General features: G+C 35.4%; 1 pseudogene; it reads left to right on the forward strand.

Moving 5' to 3' along the window:
• The first annotated feature begins 11729 nt into the window (after nucleotides 1–11729).
• Nucleotides 11730–11827, forward strand: LOC112407917 (uncharacterized; annotated as a pseudogene).
• The last annotated feature ends 13710 nt before the right edge of the window (nucleotides 11828–25537 follow it).

The following is a 25537-nucleotide window of genomic DNA, read 5'->3' on the forward strand; positions in this document are numbered from 1 at the left end:
CTACTACCCAAAGCAATCTACAGGTTCAATGCAATCCCTATCAAACTACAACTGGCATTTTTCACAGAACTAGAACAAAAAAGTTCACAATTTGTATAGAAACACAAAAGACCCCAAAAAAACAAAGCAATATTGAGAAAGAAAAACGGAGCTGGAGGAATCAGGCTCCCTGACTTCAGACTATAGTACAAAGCTACAGTAATCAAGACAGTATGGTACTGGCATAAAAACAGAAAGATAGATCAATGGAACAGGATGGAAACCCCAGAGATAAACCCACGCACCTATGGTCATCTTATCTTAGATAAAGGAGGCAAGAGTATACAATGGAGAAAAGACAGCCTCTTCAATAAGTGGTGCTGGGAAAACTGGACAGCTACATGTAAAAGAATGAAATTGGAACACTCCCTAACACCATACACAAAAATAAACTCAAAATGGATTAAAGACCTAAATGTAAGGCCAGACACTATAAAGCTCTTAGAGGAAAACGTAGGCAGAACACTCTGTGACATAAATCACAGCAAGTTCCTTTTTGACCCACCTCCTAGAGTAATGTAAATAAAAAAAAAAATAAACAAATGGGACCTAACGAAACTTAAAAGCTTTTGCACAGTAAAGGAAACCATAAACAAGATGAAAAGACAACCCCCTCAGAATGGGAGAAAATATTTGCAAATGAAGCAACTGAGAAAGGATTAATCTTCCAAATATACAAGCAGCTCATGAAGCTCAATATCAAAAAACCGAACAACCCAATCCAAAATTGGGCAGAAGGCCTAAATAGACATTTCTCCAAAGAAGATATACAGCTTGCCAACAAACACATGAAAGTGCTCAACATCACTAATTATTAGAGAAATGCAAATCAAAACCACAATGAGGTATCACCTCACACTGGTCAAAATGGCCATCATCAAAAAAATCTACAAACAATAAATGCTGGAGAGGGTGTGGAGAAAAGGGAACCCCTTGCACTGTTGTTGGGAATGTAAATTGATACAGCCACTATGGAGAACAGTATGGAGGTTCCTTAAAAAACTAAAAGTAGAACTACCATACAACCCAGCAATCCCACTACTGGGCACATACCCTGAGAAAACCATAATTCAAAAAGAGTCATGTACCACAATGTTCATAGCAGCACTATTTACAATAGCCAGGACACGGAAGCAATCTAAGTGTCCATCGACAGGTGAATGGATAAAGAAGATGTGGCACATATATACCATGGAATATTACTCAGTGATAAAAAGAAACGAAATTGAGTTATTTGTAGTGAAGTAGACGGCCCTAGAGTCTGTCATACAGAGTGAATTAAGTCAGAGAGAAAAATAAATACCATATGCTAACACATATATATGGAATCTAAAAAAAAATGGTTCTTTTGAATCTAGGGGCAGGACAGGAATAAAGAGGCTGATGTAGAGAATGGATTTGAGGACATGGGGAGGGGTAGGGTAAGCTGGGATGAAGTGAGAGAATAGCATTAACATATATACACTACAAAATGTAAAATAGATAGCTAGTGGGAAGCAGCTGCGTAGCACAGGGAGATCAGCTCGGTGCTTTGGGACCACCTAGAGGGGTGGGATAGGGAGGGTGGGAGGGAGATGCAAGAGGGAGCGGATATGGGGATATATGTATACATATAGCTGATTCATTTTGTTATACAGCAGAAACTAACACAACATTGTAAAGCAATTATACTCCAATAAAAATGTTAATAAAAAAGAAATCCCAAATCACCCAGAAAACAGAGCAACAAAAGTATAAACATCCCTTTAAATCTCTACCGTTGATTATATAAGGAGGAAAGGAAAGGGATGAGCTCTCAAGTCCATAATTGCTCTTTTAGACAATAAAAGATTTTCCTGACATTAGTACCATGTGCTGAAGATTGCATCTTCTTTTTTCCCCCTATAACTGGAAATCAGTAGTTACACAGAGGCATTGGAATCTACGTCTATTTATAGAAACCACCTTTTCACGGCTATTTTTTAAAACACAAAAATAAAAGTTTGCTGCTTTCACAGTTTTGATCAGTGGGCTCCAGACTTCCTTGTCTCTATTGCCTTTGCTATATGCAGAAATTCACTTTGCCCATTTAGAAAAAAAAAAAAAGTTTAAATTTTCTGGTGCAAGAATGCATATTTCCACAATATCGGTGCTCTCACTGAAACTGAAGGTAGTCATCAGTTAGATCCATTAAACTACAGCTTGCTTAATAAATAATAAACTATAACCTGCCTTCACTGATCAAGCTTGCTTTAATTGTTTTTACAAAAACTTGCATGTCTTCCAAGCATCATGTAGTCTAAAAAATAAAATGTTTGGCCAAATTGTTTGTCAGGAACTTGGAGTCTGCCATTATCCAGCTCGAGCTCAAGCTGGTTAAGACTGGTTGGGATCACAGACCAACAGAGCATGTGCAAGTGTCCGATCTGACCTTTTGATATCAGAGGACCAAAAACTCCACCCTCAGAACTTGCTAATGCCACCGTTCTCTGAACATGCGTCCCATGCAAAAGCCTGTAGCTTAGTTTTGCCCAAGCAGAATGACCATTACCTCACCTTTTTCTTACCTCCAGTTAACGTTCCACATGCTCCCCACACCTCAGACCACCCTGCTTCTTTATCCCATAAATATTCTGAGCCCCCTGAGTTCAAGGAGGTGGATTTGAGATTTTTTCTCCCATCTCTTCACTTGCCTGCTTCAAGAATAAACCCTTTCGCTGCTGCAATCCTTGGTGTTTCAACTTTTGGTTTGCTTCGCATAGGGCAAACAAACCTAGTTCAGTACATCACCATTTCTCCAGGTTAAGAATGGCTTTTCTACCACAGATAAACCTCATTAATGCATACACTGATTACTCAGAATTTTTAGTAACTCAGATACATTATGTACTCCTCTGTTAGAAATAAAAGTAAATTACATTCAAATGGATTAAGAACCAATGAGAATAGGTAAAGAACAGTAGCTGAATATTATGTCTTTGAATTTTAAAACTCCTTTTTCCATTGACCAAAACCCATTTCTCAAATTGTAAAGAGAAATATATGGCTTCCACATCAACAATTAAAGTGCTAAATAGATATAACTCATATTTCCTATAATACACCAGTAAGGAAATTAGAGGAATGAGGGCAATATAGAGAGTCCCATAGAATCAAGGAATATAATTATCTTTCCTCTGAGCCCATAAGTGAAATCCCTGTAACCCATCAGCCCCCAAATTCCTCCTTTTCTTATCTCTAGAATTTCAAAGGCAGTTAAGATCAGAGTCTGGAATAGGATACAGTATTAGAGTACTCAAGTCTTGCTTCTTCTTTAGGTAATTTACACAGCCTACCTAAGACTTAAGTACCTTATCTGCCAAATAACAATTACTTTGAGGATTAAAAGGAATAATGTACATGAGGCCTAAACACAGCATCTGGTATAAAAATTCTCTTAGTTACTCCACTCTTTTCTCCCTTCCCTCACTCCAGTTCTCCTTTCTCTGTGTTCCTATCAGTTGTTGTTGCATTGCTATCACTCCTCCTGGCTGTGGCTGTGGTACCAGGGGCTTCCTGAGGATTCACATGTAGTAAAATGGTGGCATCAGAGTTCTTACCTGCTGCTACTATTTTACTACCAAGTGGATCCTGAATATAAAGCCAATGCAAGAAGATTTAGGCTTAGGAGGAAAGACCAAATGTTGGATTCCTGAGAGTCTCAGAAAATCTCCATGTATTTCATTGGTGCCAGTTTGGGTCCATGCCTATGTTTCTAATCAGTTGCTGTGGTCAGGGGACTGAAATTATTAATTGGCTCAGATCTAAATCCCACATTCCACACCTAGAGAAATTGGGAATGCTCTACCAAACCATATGGACCAAGTAAGGGAAGGAGTAGATCCCCAAATGACTGTTGCCAGAGTAGGGTGAATGGATGCAGAGGAGATAAATCCTCATATCTTATATCTCCCCATACTCACTTCTCTTTAGTGGCTATGTAATGCTCTTACTCAAAGTCTTCTAAAGATTCCACAATACAAGTATTTACATATATAATCCAAAGTGTCTGCTGCCTGGGTACTCTCAAGCCTTTTAGCTTTGGGGGAACTCATTGCTTTCAAAATTAAATAAAAAGGATTAAGTCCCCATCCCATGTCCTGGGGGAAGTCCAGAACTCTCCCAAAATATCTCACATATTCTGATGGGGAGATGGCATCTCCTCATCATCTCTCATTGGGGCAATACTCATTCCTTACTTTCTCACTTTCTGCAGCTACTATCTTCTTTCCATACCACTTGAGCTCTTGTCTTTTACTCCTCAAACTAGAATGTGGTTTGTAAATGTTATTAAAATTTTAGGTAGAATAAGAAAGGGTCTCGGAAATGTGTAGATCAAGGAATAATTCAAAACTGAATTTGAGAATTATTCTTAGAAGTTCCTTGGCCACATGCCAAAGTTGGATATTTCCCTCTATTCCACATTTTAATACTCACAAAACTCTATCTCCCCAACCCATCAGGAAAATTTTTAAGTATTCCTTCCCACTATATGCAGAGAAGTTTATCTCCACATCCCCATTCAGTGGAGTGTGTCTTTAATTCATCTGATAATATAAACCTGATGTAGAATAATGGCAACTTTTTCAATATTTAATTTCCTTATGATGAATTTAATTCCTTAGGTCTAATACTCTACTAAAGCAGGAAACAAAGATATATTAAAACACATTTTATTGGCTCTTTGCAATTTCAAATTTTAAAATTAGAAGAACAATACAAAACACCTGCTACACAGTCCCATGATTCTACAGCCCCAGAAGTTGTTAGTGGGTTTCTCCCACTGCTTTTATACATAAATTGTGTCTGCCAGTCAAGATTAATTCTCCATCTCAAGGCTTCACCAACTTAAAGAGTTAGAGTATATCCTTTGCCAATTCTGTCCCCATTAATCTCATAGCTGTTGTTCCATTCCTCTTCTTCTGAGCCACAAAATATTATCATCATATCCATGAAAGTTAGTATATTGTCTAAGAGGACACCTACTCCAGTGTCCTGCTTCCACACAGGAAGCTGTTAAATGTAATGCAATATTACTGTTCACATATATCGTAACTAAGATTCAGACATATAGTTGGCTTATAGTAAGTTGCAGGAGAAAGACAAGAACTTTATCTCCTGATTCCTGGCACTGTGCTTTGACTCAGTAGACTCAGTAGATTATAGCAAGCATGCCAATAGATGTGAGTTACGTCTTGGTGTTACTGCTTCCCTCCTACATCTTGGTGTTACTGCTTCCCTCCCAGGTTTTGGCAGTCCTTCATTAATCACAGATGTGTTTCTATCTAGTACTTTCCCTGCACTGTACTTTCTGAAAGTCACAGTGTTTTTTTTTCTTTTGTTTCTGCACCCTGAGGCTGTGCTAAGGCTGCCATCATGGGTCCTAAAATAAATTTCAAGCCACTCTCCAGATGTCTTTCCGAAAAACTCTAAGCCAGTAAGAAAAGATAGTCAATGCCTGATCCACAGTAAACTTCACTGGCTATTTACCAGAAAATCCATATGTTGCTGATCAATATATTGCTTCATATTTGAGGTTCTTTCAAGAGTCCAGCAAATGCATTTTCTTTTCTCTTTACACTGATATTGGGTTTGTGTGTCACAGTTTGTGTGTAACGGTTCTTGTATTCAACTGATTGCTATCCTTCTTATACTTTAAAAAAAAACAAAAAAAAAACCTAGAGGTTCTGGGCTGTACTAGGTGCTAAGCAGTAGCTTACATAGAAAAAAGCATGACTTACTACATGACTAGAAGCCCCTCCTATGGAGACAGCACAGTGGCTAAGCCAACTGACTTTCTAGTAGAGCTGCCTAAGTTCAAACCCCATTTCTACCACCTAGTAACTGTACAGCCCTGGCAACTCAATTTTCTCATCTTTCAGATTTGGGTTCACAGTACCTACCTCAAAAGAGTGTAGAATTAAATGAGTTAATATATGACTTAAATGAGCTAATATATGAAAAAAGACTTAGGAGAGTGCCTTGGATACATAAGTCATCTTTGAGTGCTTACCACCATTAATTCTTATTAACTGGATTGAAACAGCAACATAGGCTCAATACTACTTTTTAAAGTCTGAAATCATTTTCATTATAAAACACAAAACTTTGCCTCTTTTCTAGGGAAAAATATTCCCTCTCTATTTTTTTCAACCTTAATTCATTCATTTCACAAGTATATATTGAGCACCCAAGTACCGTGTATTAGAGGATGTACCAGGGGTATTGTACTGAACAAGAGAGCTAAGCTCCCATGAAGCATTAGTTCTACAGGAGAAAATATAAATACATACACAAATAAAAATGACCAAAATAATATCTGAAGTAATAGATCTGTGTGGAAAATAAAATGGGGTGATTCAATAGGTGGGTGTAGGGGGCAGCGTCATGGTGAGGGAGCTGAGATCTGAATAAGAAGATTGCTCTGTGAAGACTAGGTTGAACACCCTGCAGCAGAGGGAAGAGCTAGTATCAAGGAGCAGAAAGGCGGCCAGTGTGGCTGGAGAGGAAAAAATGGGAGATGATGTCACAGATGCGGCAAACAGCCAGATTATTTAGAACTTTATAGACACTAGTCGAGTTTACACTTTACCCTAAATGAGATGAGAAGCCATTGGAAGGTTAGCATGAGGAAGGATGTGATCTAATTTATAATTCTAAATGGTCACCTTGGCACCTGGGCAGAAAACGGATCATAGAAGAAAGAAAGAGGAAGGTAGAGCTGCTGAGAGTCTGCTATAGTCAGGTGAGAGATGATTCTAACAGTGGGAATGGGCAGATTCTGGATGTATTTTAGAGTTAGAGCTGCCAGGCTTGGAATGGATGTGAAAGTGGGGATGAGAGACAGATGGAGATAAAGAATGACTCTGGGTTTTGACTTGAGAAACTATATGGGTGCTGATTTTTATTTTATTTTTATTTTTTTAACATCTTTATTGGAGTATAATTGCTTTACAATGGTATGTTAGTTTCTGCTGTTCTATATAACAAAATGAATCAGCTATACATATACATACATCCCTGCATCTCCTCCCGTTTGTGTCTCCCTCCCATCCTCTCTATCCCACTCCTCTAGGCAGACACAAAGCACTGAGCTGATCTCCCTGTGCTAAGCAGCTGCTTCTGATGCTGATTTATTGAATTCAGAAGACTAAGGTATAAATATGGGGGAGAAAATCAAGTGTTCTTTTATGATATTTTATTTTGACCACATGTACTGAACAAGTGACATTTATATCTTTGTAGCTTGAAAATATACTTTAAAATTCTGTTTTTAGTATTCTGAAACTTAAACATTGACAAAACTAATTCTAACTGACCAAAGAGACAAATTCACCTTTCCTTTACTATCTAAATTATGTGTTCCATCTGTACATCTATAACACTAAAATTTAAAGAATGTCTGCAATCCATTTTCCCGAAGAGCTTTCTGTTGATTTTTAGGAAGCATGAACTCAAGAGAACTAAAAACCATACCTGCTTAACTTTCATGGTACCAAGCCCACAGCATGACTTAAAACAACATGGAATAAATGAATTTAATTGTGCTGATGACAATAGCAGACAAAACATGTACTACACAGGAGCTAATAAAGTCTAGAACAGCTTATGAGCTGTTTTATACCATTTCTTAAACATTAAATAGTTTCCATTTCAAATGAGTCTTTTTTCTTTTATTTTAGATCTTCAAAAAGAGTACAATCAGTTCTGCTATTGTCTGAAAAACGGGAATTTGTTCCAATGCATTTGATATAGTAGACGATGCAAATTTAATGTTTGCTAATGCACCATTTCATCCATGAACATTAGATGAATGCAGAAAATGCACCCAATTGACCCAAACCACATAGGAATACACAAAACACTCATACTCGAACATCTGCCAGCCACCTCAGTTGACCAGCCTGGGTTATGAGACACACCCATCCACATCTGCTATTAGAACTTCCCATCTGATTTCAGATAACACTCATTCTACCACTTCACAGTAACTCACAGGCTGCAACCTTTCTGATGCCCACAGGAAAACATCAGGTTTGGTTCAAGGTAAAGTGCCATATTTATTGAAGTATTTATATATTTCCTAACCACTTAATATGCATAAAACGGTGCTACCACTTTATTCGGTTTCTAATTTTTTTATGTGTCACTGACATAGTTTCTGAGTGTAGTACTGCTAAACGCTTTCTTCCATAAGCCCTGGAACACATATAGCAGAATTGGCTATATTGAAATATATATTTGAAATGTAAGTTCAGTCTTTCTGGGTTAAGTTCCTAAAACTAAGAAAACATCTAAGATCATCAGGATGATTAGAGAAATCTAATTATAGTTTCTCTGAATCATAAAGTGTGTTTAGTAACAATGCTTACAATGGAAAAGCTTTTGCAAGCTTAAGAAGCTCACAACCGTCTGACTGGATACTACATATCAGGTATTATTTCATTCACAAAAGTATGTTCATTTCTATATTATTTGAGTATTTAATTTTTGTACTATCTTTTTATCTTTTTTTTTACATGTCATACTTACTTATAAAAGAGTGAAGAAGTAACTAAAGAGTTCGTTTTAAAAGAGTCCATTTTGTGAAGTGTGTGTGTGTGTGTGTGTGTGTGTGTGTGTGTATTGGGGATAATGTTATAAGTGCAACCTAAATCTATCCTCATAGAAAAGTGTGAGTGTTGCCTAAATGTTGGATATTGATAGTGAATGGAAAAGGGAAGGGGAAGGGGAAGGGGAAGGGGAGGGGGAAGGGAAGAAATTTTACTCTTTCAATCCCTAAGAAACTAAGAAAACCACTGCTTGAAAAAAAATTTGAGAGTGGAGTAGAAAAGTCTTAGTGTTCATTAAAATACTATGAAGCTCTAATAAGCCAGACATACAAATGTGGCATATTTTTTGAAAAAAAGATAAAAGAATAAAATATTAACATCAAGAGTCTTGAAGACTATTTCATTCTGAAGCCCTTGAGCTTTAAGCAGGTGTCCCTTCAAGCTGTACCTAACTAGTTCGGTGTGTGGGTGTGTACCAGAGACTCCTGTCCACTAGGGGCTAGACTTTCACCAATAAACTGCATTTAATTACAGCACTTACATAAAGTCCTATTTAACCGGCATACAGATAGAAAGATTTTTTTGTTAATACTGAAATGTATTTATGTTCTGAGGTAAATTTTATTGAGTTACAATTAACATACAATATTATATTAGTTTCAGGCATACAACCTAGTGATGTGATATTTTTATACACTACAAGGAGATCATCATGAAAGGTCTAGTTACCATCTGTCACCATACAGAATTATTATAATATTATTGACTATATTCCCTGTGCTGTACATTACATTCCTGTGACTTATTTATTTTAGAGCTGGAAGTTTGTACCTCTTAATCTCACTTACCTATTTCATCCATCCCCTAACCCCCTTCTCTCTGGCAATCACCAGTTTGTTCCCTGTATCTATGAGTCTGTTTGCTTTGTTTTTTAGATTCCACATATATATGAGATCATATGGTATTTGTCTTTCTCCATCTGACTTCTTTCACCTAGCATAATACCCTCTATGTCCATCCAAGCTGTTGTACATGGCAAGATTTCATTTTTTATGGCTAAGTAATATTTCAGTGTGTGTGCATCTGTATATACAGCACGTCTTTATCCATTCATTTATTGATGTACCTCAGATCAGTTTAATAGTTCCAAATGAATTTACTCAAATATGTATATTCTCAAATAAAACGCTACTTCAGGAAGTTTATATTGTGATATTAAAACACTTTCATCATTGAAGCATTTATTTTCCGTCTTTTTCATCTATCAGCTTTATGAGAACTAAAGACTATCATGTACCAATCATGCTTAATTAACATCAAACAATCAAGTACTCTTGGTGTATCACTGTTATGCAAATGTATTAGAAACAAAAGAAGACTATAAGTGTTTCTAATTTTTTTTGGAATTCACTCATTTATCAAATATTTATTCAGTTATTTCTGGATACTGTGATTTGGGAATGACTTATATTTTGTGGTTTTTCGGCCAGTTTTCTAAAATAGGGGGGTGAATTTTAAGTCACAAAGGTAATTTTTAAATTTAAGATTTATTTATTGAGTGCCTATGGATCCTGCTCTAGCAATATAAAGATGAAGAAGATAAGAACCCTATCTCAAGCTAGTCAGTCTCATTAGAGAGACACACAGGTAAATAAACAAGGTCCTCCCAAAACAGTGACATTTCCTTTGCTATAAAAAGGGTGGGTAAAGGGCAGGAGTACCATATAACGCAAGGTGTGAAACAGTTAAGATCCATGGCTTTGGAGTCAGAGATACTGGCTCTGCTGCATGATTCTCAGTACATTTTTAGCCACCCTCAGTTTATCCACAGAGAATGAGGAATGGCAATTCCTACCTCACAGAGTTAACTGAAATAATGCATGTAGAACTTTAGTACAGCACTGGCACATACTAACTGTTGAAAAAATGGTATTTTTTTACAATCGAGCACTAGGGAAGCACAGAGTAGGGTACCAAGAAGAAACATACTTACTGATCAACATATGATGGACAAAGGAGGGTAGCTCCTCAGTGTACCAAGAGTCATCTACTTTGGATGTTCACCACATTAGAATTTTAGGGTTACACTGAGATAGATAAATATGTACATGTGTGTGTATGTATGTGTGTTTGTGTGTGTGTGTATATATATATATATATATATATATATATATATATATGTATCTGTAAGAAGCATAACCACTTTATAGCATAGAGTCTATTTTGAAGCTATAAAAACAGTAATATCATAGAACACTCTCAAGAGGAATGAGTTGGTCAAGTTCTGCCAAGGAAGTTCTCACAAGAAGGCATTATGAAATGTCTTTATTCCTCAGAATTTGACTTTAAAATGTTCCCACTGGAGTCCAATGGAAGTCTTATGAGAGTAAAGGATAGAATTAGGTCTTGTATATTTTTAAAGGGTCATTCAAAAAGGCAAAGTCTAAATTTTTTACAGATGGCAGAATAAGGACTGATGCAGCTGGCCAAAACTGACCTTTTACAATTTTCAAAAGCAAATGTTTACTGAAAAAGAACTCTACTATACTACCAATTGGGAAAAAAAAATGCTGGATGCTTATATTGGACAACTCAGTACACATTCACTGCCAAACACATTTATACAAAATCAATAATAATATTTTCCATAGTACCTGTTTTCAACCTCCTCTCAGAAATTTTGTGCTGTAGTTGCTTTCTCTTAAACACAAATATGTTTCTGAGGAAAAACAACATTTTCAATGAGAATAGGCTTGTGAAAGGACATGCATTTTAGGAACCTTACTGTTAGCTTCACAGTCTCTACCACAATGGTGCAAGGCAAGGGTGAGGATGATCAATTTTGCCAGGTCTTCTGGATAGTGAATTCAGAACTGATTTTAAGTTCTTCCAGAATGGAACTCCTTTTAAACGTCTTTCAAAATACAACTCCCTTTTTTCAAAGAGGTAGAGGGGTTTCAGAAATTTTTATGCCCTTTTGGATGTTAAATAAAACTCTTAAAAAATAAAATTTTGATGAGTTGAGTGAAAAAGAAATATTAAAATCCATCAAATGTGGATGGGAAAAATTAAAGTGGTTTGTCACAATATATTTTGGGTTTGATGAATTTTAAAAATTTAGTAGGCAGCACATATACTAAAACTGGAATAGTACAGAGAAGATTATCATGGCCCCATGCAAGGATGACAAGCAAATTAGAGAGGTGTTCCATATTTTAAGAAGTTTTTAAAAACACATGTAATAACAATGGTTTTAAGACTACTACTTGCATCCTACTTGAGAAGAGTTTTGTTTTGTTTTGAGAATGGACGTGATATCCATTCTGTAATGAATTTAGAGGAGTGCCTAGAAACACATGTAATAAAGATTGTTATATAGTGCTATGTGCGCCAAAGGGAAGAGAAAAAAGTTGGGGGAAAAATTTAAACTGTGAACTCAAATTATAAGTAGGATTACTCATCCCCACAATAGCCATAGTTTAGAACTTTCTTATCTTCTTACTTATTAAGTGGGTTTCAAGTATTCTTTTGATATGCAGATTTTTAAAACATTTTGTTCCATGGCTGATCATCAGAAAATCAGAAACACTGTGATTTCCTTTCTTAGGAGAAAATAAATTTAATAGTTATTCAGACACCACTTAATGTATACAAAGTGACACTGGCACCTAATCTAAGTTCCCCCAAATGGCCTTCTTCTGTTAAGAATTGCACAAGTCTGTATGGTTTTAAAAACAATAATAAGTGGATAGTTTGAAGTGTAAAATAGTACCCCCACTTTGGAGAAAGGTTTGACACTTTCTTATAAAGTTAAATTGCCCTTGTTCTCTGGTCTAGCAATTCCACCCCTAGATCTTTACCAAAAAAATTAAAACACATATCCACAAAGCTTTAGTCGTAAGTGGCAAAAACTGGAAACCCAAATTCCATCAAGAGGAGAATGGACAAATTTTTTACATTCATACAGTGCAATACTATTCAGCAGTAAAAAATATAGTAATATACACAACAACATGAATAAGTCTAACAGATGTTATGCTGAGCAAAATAAGCTGAACATAAAAGGGTACACAGTTCCATTTATATGAAGGACAATATTAGACAAAACTAAGTCAACAGTTTTAAAAATCAGAAAAGTGTTTGCCTCTGGATAAAGGAGAGGATCAACTGGGAAAAGACGTGAAGGTACTTGCTGGAATGATGGCAATATCTGTTCTTCATAGGGGTGTAGGTTAATGGGAGCTACATGCATTGATCAAATTGTACACTTAAAATGTGTGCATTTTACTATAGATTAAGTTTATGTTGAAAAACAATAAATGTATATATTTTTAAAGATTTTTTAATAAATGTCAGGCAAATAAATCAAAAGAAGTATGGCTTCTTTTATGTGCATTCCCATATCACTGTTTGTGAACTTAAGTGGTTCTAACAACAAAATGAACAGATTTAACTCTGCAACTGTGCAGCATTTTTCTAACTGGTCTATTTTCCAGAAGGCAAGAGCTTGTCTTTTTTTTTTTTAATTTAAATTGTTTGTAATACAGCACATAAATTGCCATTAAACATGGCAATGCAATGAGAACCTCTAGAAGAAACAGGTGGGATCACTTCCCATTTTTTTTCCTTATGACTTTGAGAATAAATCTCCTCCAAATGACACCTTTCTCCTTCAAACACTTCAGTTGTATATTTTATAACTTTTACATATGTCATTTTTACATGACAGTCACAGCTCCCACCTGGAGTTTTGCAACACTGTCCGCATGTTACATTTTTTTAGAATATGCATGTTTTATTCTGAATAATTTTGCATAATAAAAATGAAAGTACAAAATAATTAACACAAAATATTTTAAAAAGCTAAAATAAATCAAGAAAGGAAAAAGCAGAAATGCAATCCATGGCAGAGTCTCCAAAAGTCACATAAAAGTTCGAAAACATCCTTCCAGTTTCACTAATGGAAAGACTTAAAGGTCAAATTGAAATCCCAATGTCAAGGGTCTAAAATAATATATGTACTACATACTACCTAGGCAATTAATATTGATGTTGAGGTATACAGATTCAACAAACTTTTTAAAATTATGTGAATGGTTTAATAGCCACAGAGATTATAACTAACAAGCTGAGAAAAACTTAAAGAATACTGAGATCCCTATTAGACATTACAAAAAAAGATTGATCTTTTTCATTGACTTGCACATTCATTCATTCCTTGTTTGTTCATTCTATCAACAAATATTTATTGGGCATCTATTATGTACAGGAGGTTCTAAGGGTTTGGAATATGTAGGAGACAAACAGATAAAACTGTCAACTTTTCAATATAAGATAGAATGTTTGATATTATACTAAGGGTAAAAAGGCAGGGAAACGAGATATAAAGTTAAGGGAAGAGGACTGAAATTTTTAATAAAGTAACCAGTAAAAGCCTACTGGTAAAGGTGGATTTTGAGTAAGGACCCAAAAGAAATGAGAGAGCTAGATTTGCCAATACCTGGGAAAGAGCAGCCCAGATAGCAAGAAAACCAATGCAAAGGCCCTGAGATGGGACAACACCTGGCAAGTTTAAGAAGCTGAGAAGCAGCCCTTATAGCTGAAGCAAAGGGAAGAAGGAGAGAAAGGGAGAAGGTAAGAAAAGAAGCACTGTGAGCTAGATCAAACAGGGCTTTCCAGGCTGTTGTAAAGAGTGGTTTTTATAGTGCTTGGGATGGGGCCACTGAAGGTTGAAAGCAGAGGGATGACATGGTCTCACTTCCATTTTAAGTAGATCTTTCTGGCTTCTCTTTAGAGGATAGAATGGGGAGGGTCAAGGGTGAAAACAGGAAAATCATTTAAGAGGCTACTGCAATAATTCAGATAGAATGAGATATGATAGTCACTTGGAACAGGGTGGAAGCAGTGGAGAGTGGAGAGAAACGGTCGAGTTTTACATATATTTTGAAAGTAGAGTTAAGATCTGTTGGCAGGTCAAATGTGGGGTGTGAAAAAAGGACTCAAAGATGAATGTAAGGTTTTTGGACTAAGCAAATGAAAGAATATTGATTTCTCAATTTGGGTTAAGTCCTTGGCATATTAATGGAATTATACCCACTTGACAAGAGGGGATTACAGTAGGAAAAAACCTGCTACTAAGAATAAAACAAATAAAAACCCTTTCCCTATGTCTAGGGAACATAAAATACAATAATATTTATGCAGTAATCTTTATGCAATCAAATTGTGTTAAATATATCACTAATTTGTAGTGTTCATTATTCAATAAAATTGATATGGAGGTCAATCGTGAGCTCTGAGTCAGAGAGAACTAGGTTGAAATCCAAAGTCCACTACTTTAAGCTGTGGATATTGCACAAGTTACTTAACTTCTCTAGATCAGTTTCTTCACATCAAAACTAGATATACAAATACCAACTTGGGTTCTTGTTTGAATAATTTAAAATATCTGTCATCTTTTAGGTACCTAATAATAGTAGTTGTGATTATTATTTCCCATTGAGTCAAATTCTCTAATTTACTTTGGTAGTATTTGAATTATTTTAACTTGAGAATCCAGTATATTATTTAAAAAGGACAAATAATAAATATTTATTGTTGGATAAAAGGTTATTTTGAGTATTTATCTACATGAATGAAATTTAGATTTGAATTTAGTTTCAAGAACATTTCTTCTTTAGCACATAACTTTGCTTACTATCAGTGGTAAAAGTTAATCTGTGGAAGTAGGCTCACTGAATATCATCCCAGTCATCTCTTCTCTTACCTTCTCTACCATAAAGGTTTCTGTTGCAGCTCAAGGTAAAACATGGCATAGTTCTAACCAATAAAATGTAAGGAAATCTCCTGGGTAAGGCTTCCAGAATGGTTTTTGTTTTCCCAGTAAAAAAAGGGACAGTCTCAGCTGATACATCTCTTTCTCTCTCTTTCTCTCTCTCTCTTTCTCTCTCTCTCTCTCTCTCTGTCCCTTTTACATCATTGTCTTTCCCCTTCATCCCTTCCTGAAATGTGGATAAAATGCCTTGACATCTAGCAGCCATTTGGGGATTATTAGGTAATAACTATGAGAAGAAAATGCAACACTCTGTGCATGGCGATGAAATGAACACAGAGATGAAAATAATATGTACCTCTGAAAAGATCATTGAGATGTACTAATTGTGAACTATCAACCTCCAGACATCCTATTTTGTGAGAAAAAATTAAAACATATTTAAGCCACAATAGTCAAGTTTACTTTTACTTGTGGCCAAATATATTTCTAACCGATTCACTACTTTTCCTTATATTAGGCAAGCAATATAGATGCCACTTTGTTCCTTTAAATTTTATCTTGACTTTTTTTTCTAGTAAGGTACACTGTTATTACTTTCCCATTCTCCTATTTAAATTATGTAAGCTATTTTTGGGAAAAAATTTTTTCTGAAAATACACCCATGTGTTTCTCACAGAATCTTTTAGCAAACTTATGTGAAATATATACATACATGTAACTAATGCTTCTAAATGAAGAAGAATTTTTAAACCAAATTAACATCACAATATAGGAATTTTTTAAATATTCATGTAATTTTTTAAAAAGCTAATAACTGCTCTCAGAGAATTGATAAATATTCCTTAAAGGTTGAAAACAGTTTTTCTCCATTTTAAAAAGGTGGTTTTTTTTAGTCTGTTTATCATAGAAGGAAATAAATGTAAAGTACACTTTTAACCTAGAGCTGTGTTTCTTCCTCTAAAGGAATAAATATGATGTCAATGGTAGCATTAAGGCATATCGAAATGGCTTCCTAAGAAAATCAAGCTTATGTCCCAAATGGCCACTCTCACTGGCTTTTTCTTTGCTTTCCTTCCTTCTTTTTCTTTCTTCTTTTCTTTTTGGCCCGCTACATGGCAATTGCAAAAAAAGGAATAAAAGCGGAGATAGAAAGTGACCTTAATTTGCCCACATCACGTAAGGCTAGCAACCTATAAGTCCCATTTGCAGTAGTTTTATTTAAAGATAAATACTACATAGGAAGTGCATTTTATAGTGATAATACTGATGATGCAAGAGTAATATAGGTTGACTAAGTGAAGAATCACTTTTCTGAAAAAAGAACACTTTAGGCAAAATCTTTAGATATTAAATTATTTACACATTTCTATTTATAGATGGTCAAAAATGGTTAAAATAGTTCATATGACAAGGAACTTCTGGAAAAGAATATTTCTGGCAGAAGCATCCAAAGTTAGTTATAATGATCAAGGTATTTGTTTATTTGTTCTCTCCATTTGCTATCATCCTCTCAGGCCAAACATTCAATGGTCAAGACTATTAAACTTCATTATAAGAACTCAAATGCATACGTCTGAGATTTGATTGAGTACCACAGCAAATGTATTGCTTTCTCTCGCTCTCTCTCTCTCTCTCTCTCACACACACACACACACACACACACACACACACACACACACACACACACACACAGTACTCTTTGGCAGATTTCTATGTAGTCAAAAGGAATGGGAATGTGTGTGTATATGTGTGCGAGAGAGACAGAGAGACATAAAATGAAAACCTGATGTAAATAAAATGCTAGAAAAAAAAAAAACTCTTCCAAAAAGTTTAAGAGAACACTTCCAAACTCATTTCATGTGGCCAGCATTACCCTGATACCAAAGCCAGACAAAGACACCACAAGACAAGAAAACCACAGGCAAATATCCCTGATGAATATAAATGCAAAAATATACAACAAAATACTAGAAAACCAAATCCAAACATATTAAAAGGGTTATGTACCATGACTAAGTGGGATTTATCCTTGGGATGCAAGGATGGTTCAACATACAAAAAACAAGTAATGTGATACACCACATTAACAGAATAAAGGATAAATATCACATGATCATCTCAATAAATTCAGAAAAAGCATTTGGCAAAATTCAACACTCTTTCTCAACAAACTAGGTATAGAAGGAATGTACCTCTACATATAATAAAGGCCATTATGACAAAACCATGGCTAACATCTATCCCAATGGTAAAAACTTGGAAGCTTTCCTCTAAAACATGGAAACATGGCAAGGATATCTACTCTTGCCACTTCTCTCTAACATAGTTCTTGAAGTTCTACTCAGAGTAATTAGTCAATAAGAAAAAACAGGCATCTTAATCATGAAGGAAGAAGCAAAATTTTCCCAATTTTCAGATGACATGATCTTACATAGAGAAAACCCTAAAGACTCCATTAAAAAAAAAAACTGTTAGAACTAATAAACAAATTCAGTAAACCTGCAGGATACAAAACCAACACACAAAAATCAGTTGAATTTCTATACACTAACAATGAACTATCTGAAAAGGAAATTAGGAAAACAATCCCATTTAAAAGAATACCAAAAAGAAAAAATACTTAGGAATAAACTTAACTATGTAGGTAAAGATTTGTATACTGCAAACTATAAAACACTGATGAAAGAAATTAAAGAAGAGAAAAATAAATGGTAAAACATCTCATGCTCATGGATTGGAAGACTTAGTTTTGTTAAAATGTCTATACTACTCAAAATGATACACAGATTCAATTCAATCCCTCTCAGAATCCCAAAGGCATTTTTCACAGAAATAGGAAAAAATTATAAAATTCACATGGAACCACAAAAGACCACAAACGGCCAAATCGATCATGAGAGAGAACAGAGCTGGAGGTATCACACTTCCTGATTTCAAAATACGTTACAAAACTACAGTAATCAAAAAAAAAAAAAAAAAAAAAAAACTCAAACACAGCTTCTTTTTCATGTTCAACAAGCAAAATATAATTAATAACAAAAAAAGCATCGTACAGCTAAAGACAGACATATAGACCAACAAAACAGAATTGAGAACTCAGAAATAAATCCACACACATATGGTCATCCGATCTTCGACAAGGGTGCCAATATACAATAAAGAAAGGATAGTCTCTCTTTTCAACAAATGGTGCTGGGAAAACTGAATACCACACACAAAAGAATGAAACTGGACCCTTACACCACACACAAAAATCAACTCAAAATCAATTAAAGACTTAAGCATAAGACTCAAAGCTATAAAACTCCTAGAAGAAAACATACAGAAAGTTTCACGACACTGGTGTTGACAATGATTTCTTGGATGTGACACCAAAAGCACAGGCAACAAAAACAAAAATAAACAAGTGGGACTACATTAAACTAAAAAACCTCTGCATAGCAGACAATCAACAGAGTGAAAAGACTATGGAATGGGAGGAAATAGTTGGAAACCATATATCTTATAAAGAGTCAATCTCCAAAATATGTAAGGAACTCATATAACTCAATAGTAAAACAACAACAATAACTAATAATAATCCCTTAAAAATGGGCTAAAGACTTGAATAGACATTTCTCCAGAGAAAACATACGAATGAGAAACAGGTATATTAAAAGGTGTTTAACATCACTAATAATCAGGGAAATGCATATCAAAACCACAATGAGATATCACCTCATACTTGTCAGGAAGGCTATTATCAGAAAAGAAAAAGACAAGTATTGGTAAGGAAGTGGAAAGATTGGAACCCTTGCACAATGTTGGTGGGAACGCAAAATGGTGCAGCTGCTATGGAAAACAGTATGGAGTTTACTCAAAAAATTAAAATTAGAAATGCCATATGAATCAGCAAACCCACTTCTGGATATTTATCCAAAAGAGTTACAATCAGGATCTTGAAGAGATATTTGCCCTCCTGTGTTCATTGCAGCAGTATTCACAATAGCCAAGATGGTGAAATAACCTAAATGTCCACTGACAAATGAATGGACGAAGAAACTGTGGTATACACATACAATGGAATACTATTCAGCCTTAAAAAAAAAAGGAAATTCTGCAATATGCCACAACATGGATAAACCTTGAGGACATCATGCTAAGTGAAACAAGCCAATTACAGAAAGACAAATAAGTGTATGATTCCACTTATATGAGATCGCTAAAACAGTCAAATTCATAGAATCAAAGAATGAAATGGTAGCTGCCAGGGAGTAGGTGGAAGAGGAAATGGGAAATTACTAATCAATGGGGATAAAGTGTCAGTTAAGCACAATGAATAAGCTCTAGAATCTGTTGTACAACATAGTACCTATACTCAGTAATAATATACTGTACACTTATAAAATTGTTAAGTGAGTAGATCTTATGTCAAATGTTCTTTCTAAAATAAACCCTTTTTAATGAGATGCTCATCACCATCAAATTTTAAGATACATGGTAATTTCACATATATTCTTTGGAAATGTAAACAATCAAAAAGGATTTTTGCGTAAAATTATAATTTAAGACGTAGGGGCTGAGGCAAGTGTCACTACTTACTGCTAATAAGACAGGAGTAATTCTTTCCACTATGAATTCCTGTTAGAATTTGAGACAAAATGAAAATAACGCAATCCTAATAGATGAAAGTTTCAGAAAGCATAGGAAGCTTTTTTCCTATGGAGCTCTATAAGCAATGTCAACTATTGTCAGACAAAAAGTAGAAAAGGTAAAAAACAAAAAAGTAGAAAAGGTCATGAAAAAGGATCTAAAACCCTCATGCACTGACTATTTAATTTATGTTAGAAACTACATTCTAAAGTTAGTAACAGAAAACCAGGCTTATTTCTCTCTTACATAAAAGAAGTCCAGAAGTTAATAGACAAAGCAGGTATGAAGACTCCACAGTCATGAGTCTAGGGTCCTTCAGTCTTTCTCCTCCACCATTTTTGAGGTTGCTTCAGGATCCAAGAGGATTACTGGAGCTCTAGTCATCACATCCATACCCCAGGAAACAGAAGAAAGGCAGATGGCTAGGGACAGAGAGTTTTCCCAGAAATCCCACCTAACAACTTCCACTAACATTCCATTGTTCATCCCTATCAACAAGGACAGCTGGGTAAGCAGTTTTTAAGTGTTCAAGATTAGTAAGGAAGAAAGAGTGGATGGATATTGAATAGTCCTTTATATGACACCAGTGTTGGAGGCAAAGATTAGTTATATATTTTTGCCTAATAGAATATAAAATTATAACTGTAGTTGTTTTTCCTCATATATGATAATATTAAAAGCAAAGACTAAGTGTTTAGAACATGTCAGGTGATATTCTAATAAGTTACCTGTATTATTTAATTACTTGTATTAATTCATGTACTCTTTATAATAACCCTATAAAATAGGTCTATTTTATCCCCGTTTACAGTCAAGAAACTAAAGCACAGAGTTTAAGAAACTTGTTCAAATTAATAGAGCTGGTAAATGTCAGGGTCAGGATTTAAACACAAGTAGTCTGCTTGATTCTACTGAACAAAAAAATGTATTATAAGAGAAATAGTGTTTCTAAACAAATACAAACATACAAAAAGTAATTCAGAAAGGTAAATCTGTCCTGAAAATTATAGTATTTCATAAATGTTAGCCATATTTTTTTCTGAGTGGTAAGAATCTGGTATTTTCTTCTTTGAACTTTTCTGAATTCTCCAAAATCCCCATGATAGATATGCATTGCTTTTGTAGTAAGAAAGAGAAAATATTTCATAAAATTACAGGATCACCAGTACCAAAAGGGGAAAAAGGTAATTGCTAAGCATGGCAACAAGTATGTACAATATGAGGTTGAGGGAGCACAGCATTTTACTCTTCATAAATGCTGACCACACCCAACCATCAATGTGTACAGAACTATGTCAACTAAGGCACTTAAATGTAATTCTCTCTAAAGGAAAATGCTATTGATCAACAAGCTTTCTGTAAATAGCCATCAACTTAAACGCACTATGTTTAAACAATGCACATTAAATTCATCTCAGCCAGGCACAAATTCTAATAACAATGTTTACTGGAAACACCACATTGTGGTTCAACAATCCTTAAAAGATATTTTAATCAAGTTGACAAAGAATGATTGAAAAAAAGTCAAAAGATGTGTGAGGGGGAGGGGAGTCTTCTGTGGTCAAAAAGACTAACTTAATGCTAACTTTGTATCACTCTCAATGTGATAATGTGATAAAGATAAAATCTTCATGCTAATGGAAAAGAAAAGAAAAGAAAAAAGGTCTCAACTATGAACAGGGCAGCTGACTAAGCATTGTACAAGAATACACTTTGTTTTATAGGTCTTTTATGCAGTGCCATTACAATATAATCTGTGACAATTGAACCTAAATTTGGGGTTTGGGTCTTTTACATCAACAGCAAAACAAGAGCAATAAAACAAGTCATAAAAAAACCTTTCCAAGAATCGATTCTATTGCAAGACTTATTCAATTATAGGACATTTAAGAGCTGAGAATGTTTTTAGAAAAAACAAACAGTTCTACCTCACCCCCAAATTACAGACCTTCTAACAAGAGAATTACCAACAACTGGGGAAATGAACAGAAAATGTTTCAATGCTAGTGCAGCGTTCAAAATATGAGTTACAGCATTCTGTTAGGTTGGGTAGATGGAAGTAGATGGAGAATAAGACTTGAACTGGAGAATGGGAAGTCAACTTGGTCATGAAAAGGCCAATTTCCTTTTCCAAAGTACAGTGAAGGGACAAAGGGAGTTGAGAACGGGTAAATCTCAAAAAGTTCACAGTTCAGGCTCAGTAGGTCTAAGAAATAAAAGTACAGTTGCTTATTTGAATCTTCTGTAGACCACTTGAGTTTACAAAACTGATCATGAGCATCTGCCAAAAATAATAGCTTTCTTAGGAGACTGCTGGTTCTTCCCCTCTCGTCCAGGCAGATCTACCAAATCTGAGCTTATCGGATGGTTTCTCTGCACTGTCCTCCTCATCAGAAACCAGAAATCAAAACTTACTTTGACACTTTTCACCTATAAGAGATACTTGTAAAATACTTTGTTTTCTTACATTGAAAGGTTTTGAAGAGAACTCTGTTTATTGTATTTCACAATAAACTTATGTAAAGCTTATGAAGACAGAAGAAACAATATTCCTTTTTTATTTTGATGAATGTCAAAGGGCCATACTTTCTAGGAAAATACTCAGTTGGCACCTAAAATTAATTCCATAGAATATTTTAAGCTAATTATGATATGTGGTTTCTATGCTCTTTTCATTTTCTTTCTTTAAAAGAAGATATAATGAGAACATAAAATTTTTCTCTTCACTTTATTCTAAACAAATCCATTTTTGATATATATAAAACAAAGCATCACTTACTTTAGAGATTTCTGTGAAGTAACTTTTCTATTTCTTTAGTTGACTGGTAGGGCAAAAATATTGTGTAGGAGGCATGAGGAGATGTCTCTCTCTGTGTCAGAAGAACTGAGCTAAGACCATAAATTTACAACATTCGTAAAAATCCACCTGTATTTTCTACTTTTCATGTATTGTTCCATTTTCCTAACTTTTTTTGAGATAGTGATCTTATCCGTTATGCACACATGACTCAAATTTCCCAAAAGGCAAGAAACACCCCACGTACCTCGCTGTGTGGCTGACAGGGTCTTGGTGCTCCAGCTGGGTGTCAGGCCTGTGTCTCTGAGGTGGGAGAGCCAAGTTCAGGACATTGGTCCACCAGAGACCTCCCGGATCCACATAATAACAAACAGCGAAAGCTCTCCCAGAGATCTCCATCTCAACGCTAAGACCCAGCTACACTCAACGACCAGCAAGCTACAGTGCTGGACATCCTACACCAAACAACTAGAAATACAGGAACACAGGCCCACCCATTAGCAGAGAGGCTGCCTAAAATCATAATAAGGTCAGAGACACCCCAAAACATACCACCAGACGTGGACCCGCCCACCAGAAAGACAAGATCCACTCTCATCCACCAAAACACAGACACCAGTTGCCTCCACCAGGAAGCTACACAACCCACTGAACGAACCTTACCCACTGGGAGCATACACCAAAAACAATGGGAACTACGAACCTGCAGCCCGTGAAAAGGAGACCCCAAACACAGTAAGTTAAACAAAATGAGAAGACAGAGAAATACACAGCATATGAAGGAGCAAGGTAAAAACCCACCAGACCAAACAAATGAAAAGGAAATAGGGAATCTCCCTGAAAAAGAATTCAGAGTAATGATAGTAAAGATGATCCAAAATCTTCAAAATAGAATGGAGGAAATATAAGAAACATTTAAAAAGGACCTAGAAGAACTAAACAGCAAACAAATAATGATGAACAAAAAAATACATGAAATTAAAAATCCTCTAGAAGGAATCAATAGCAAAATAACTGAGGCAGAAGACCGGATAAGTGACCTGGAAGATAAAATAGTGGAAATAACTACCACAGAGCAGATAAAGAAAAAAGAATTAAAAGAATTGAGGACAGTCTCAGAGAACACTGGGATAACATTAAATGCACAAACATTCGAATTATAGGGGTCCCAGAAGAAGAAGAGAAAAAGAAAGGGACTGAGAAAATATTTGAAGAGATTATAGTTGAAAATTTCCCTAATATGGGAGAGGAAATACTCATTCAAGTCCAGAAAGTGCAGAGAGTCCCATACAGGATAAATCCAAGGAGAAACACACCAAGACACATATTACTCAAACTATCAAAAATTAAATACAAAGAAAAAATATTAAAAGCAGCAAGTGAAAAGCAACAAATAACATACAAGGGAATCCCTATAAGGTTAAGAGCTGATCTTTCAGCAGAAACTCTGCAAGCAAGAAGGGAATAGCAAGACATATTTAAAGTGATGAAAGGGAAAATGCTATAACCAAGATTACTATACCCAGCAAGGATCTCATTCAGATTTGATGGAGAAATTAAAACCTTTACAAACAAGAAAAACTAAGAGAATTCAGCACCACCAAACCAGCTTTACAACAAATGCTAGAGAAACTTCTGTAGGCAGGAAACAGAAGAGAAGGAAAAGACCTATAATAACAAACCTAAAACAATTTAAAAAATGGTAATAGGAACATACGTATTGATAACTACCTTAAATATAAATGGATTAAATGCTCCAACCAAAGACACAGACTGACTGAATGGATACCAAAAGAAGACCCGTGTATACGCTGTCTACAAGAGGCCCACTTCAGGCCTAGGGACACATACAATTTGAAAGTGAGGGGATGGAAAAGGATATCCCATGTAAATGGAAAACAAAAGAAAGCTGGAGTAGCAACTCTCATATCAGAAAAAATAGACTTTAAAATAAAGACTATTAAAAGAGACAATGAAGGATACTACATAATGATCAACTGATCAATCCAAGGAGAAGATATAACAATTGTAAATATTTATGCACCCAACATAGGAGCACTTTAATACATAAGGCAAATGGTAACAGCCATAAAAGGGGAAATCGACAGCAACAAATAGTAGGGGACTTTAACACCATACTTTCACCAATAGACAGATCATCCAAAATGAAAATAAATAAGGAAACAAAAGCTTTAAATAATACATTAAACAAGATGGACTTAACTGATATTTATAGGACATTCCATCCAAAAACAGCAGATTACACTTTCTTCTCAAGTGCTCCTGGAACATTCTCTAGGATAGATCATATCTTGGGCACAAATCAAGCCTTGGTAAACTTAAGAATATTGAAAGTGTATCAAGTATCTTTTCCAACCACAAGGGTATGAGACTGGATATCAATTACAGGAAAAAATCTGTAAAAAATACAAACACATGGGCTGCCCTGGTGGCGCAGTGGTTGGGAGTCCACCTGCCGATGCGGGGGACGCAGGTTTGTGCCCTGGTCCGGGAGGATCCCGCATGCCACGGAGCGGCTGGGCCTCTGAGCTGTGGCCACTGGGCCTGTGCATCCAAAAATCCCTAAAGTTAGCAGAAGGAAATAAATCATAAAGATCAGATCAGAAATAAATGAAAAACAATGAGGGAAACAACAGCAACGATCAATAAAACTAAAACGTGGTTCTTTCGAGAAGATAAACAAAATTGATAAACCATTAGCTA

Source organism: Neophocaena asiaeorientalis, unplaced genomic scaffold (assembly GCF_003031525.2).
Source record: "Neophocaena asiaeorientalis asiaeorientalis breed wild unplaced genomic scaffold, Neophocaena_asiaeorientalis_V1.1 scaffold246, whole genome shotgun sequence".
In the NCBI taxonomy this organism is placed as follows: Eukaryota; Metazoa; Chordata; class Mammalia; order Artiodactyla; family Phocoenidae; genus Neophocaena; species Neophocaena asiaeorientalis.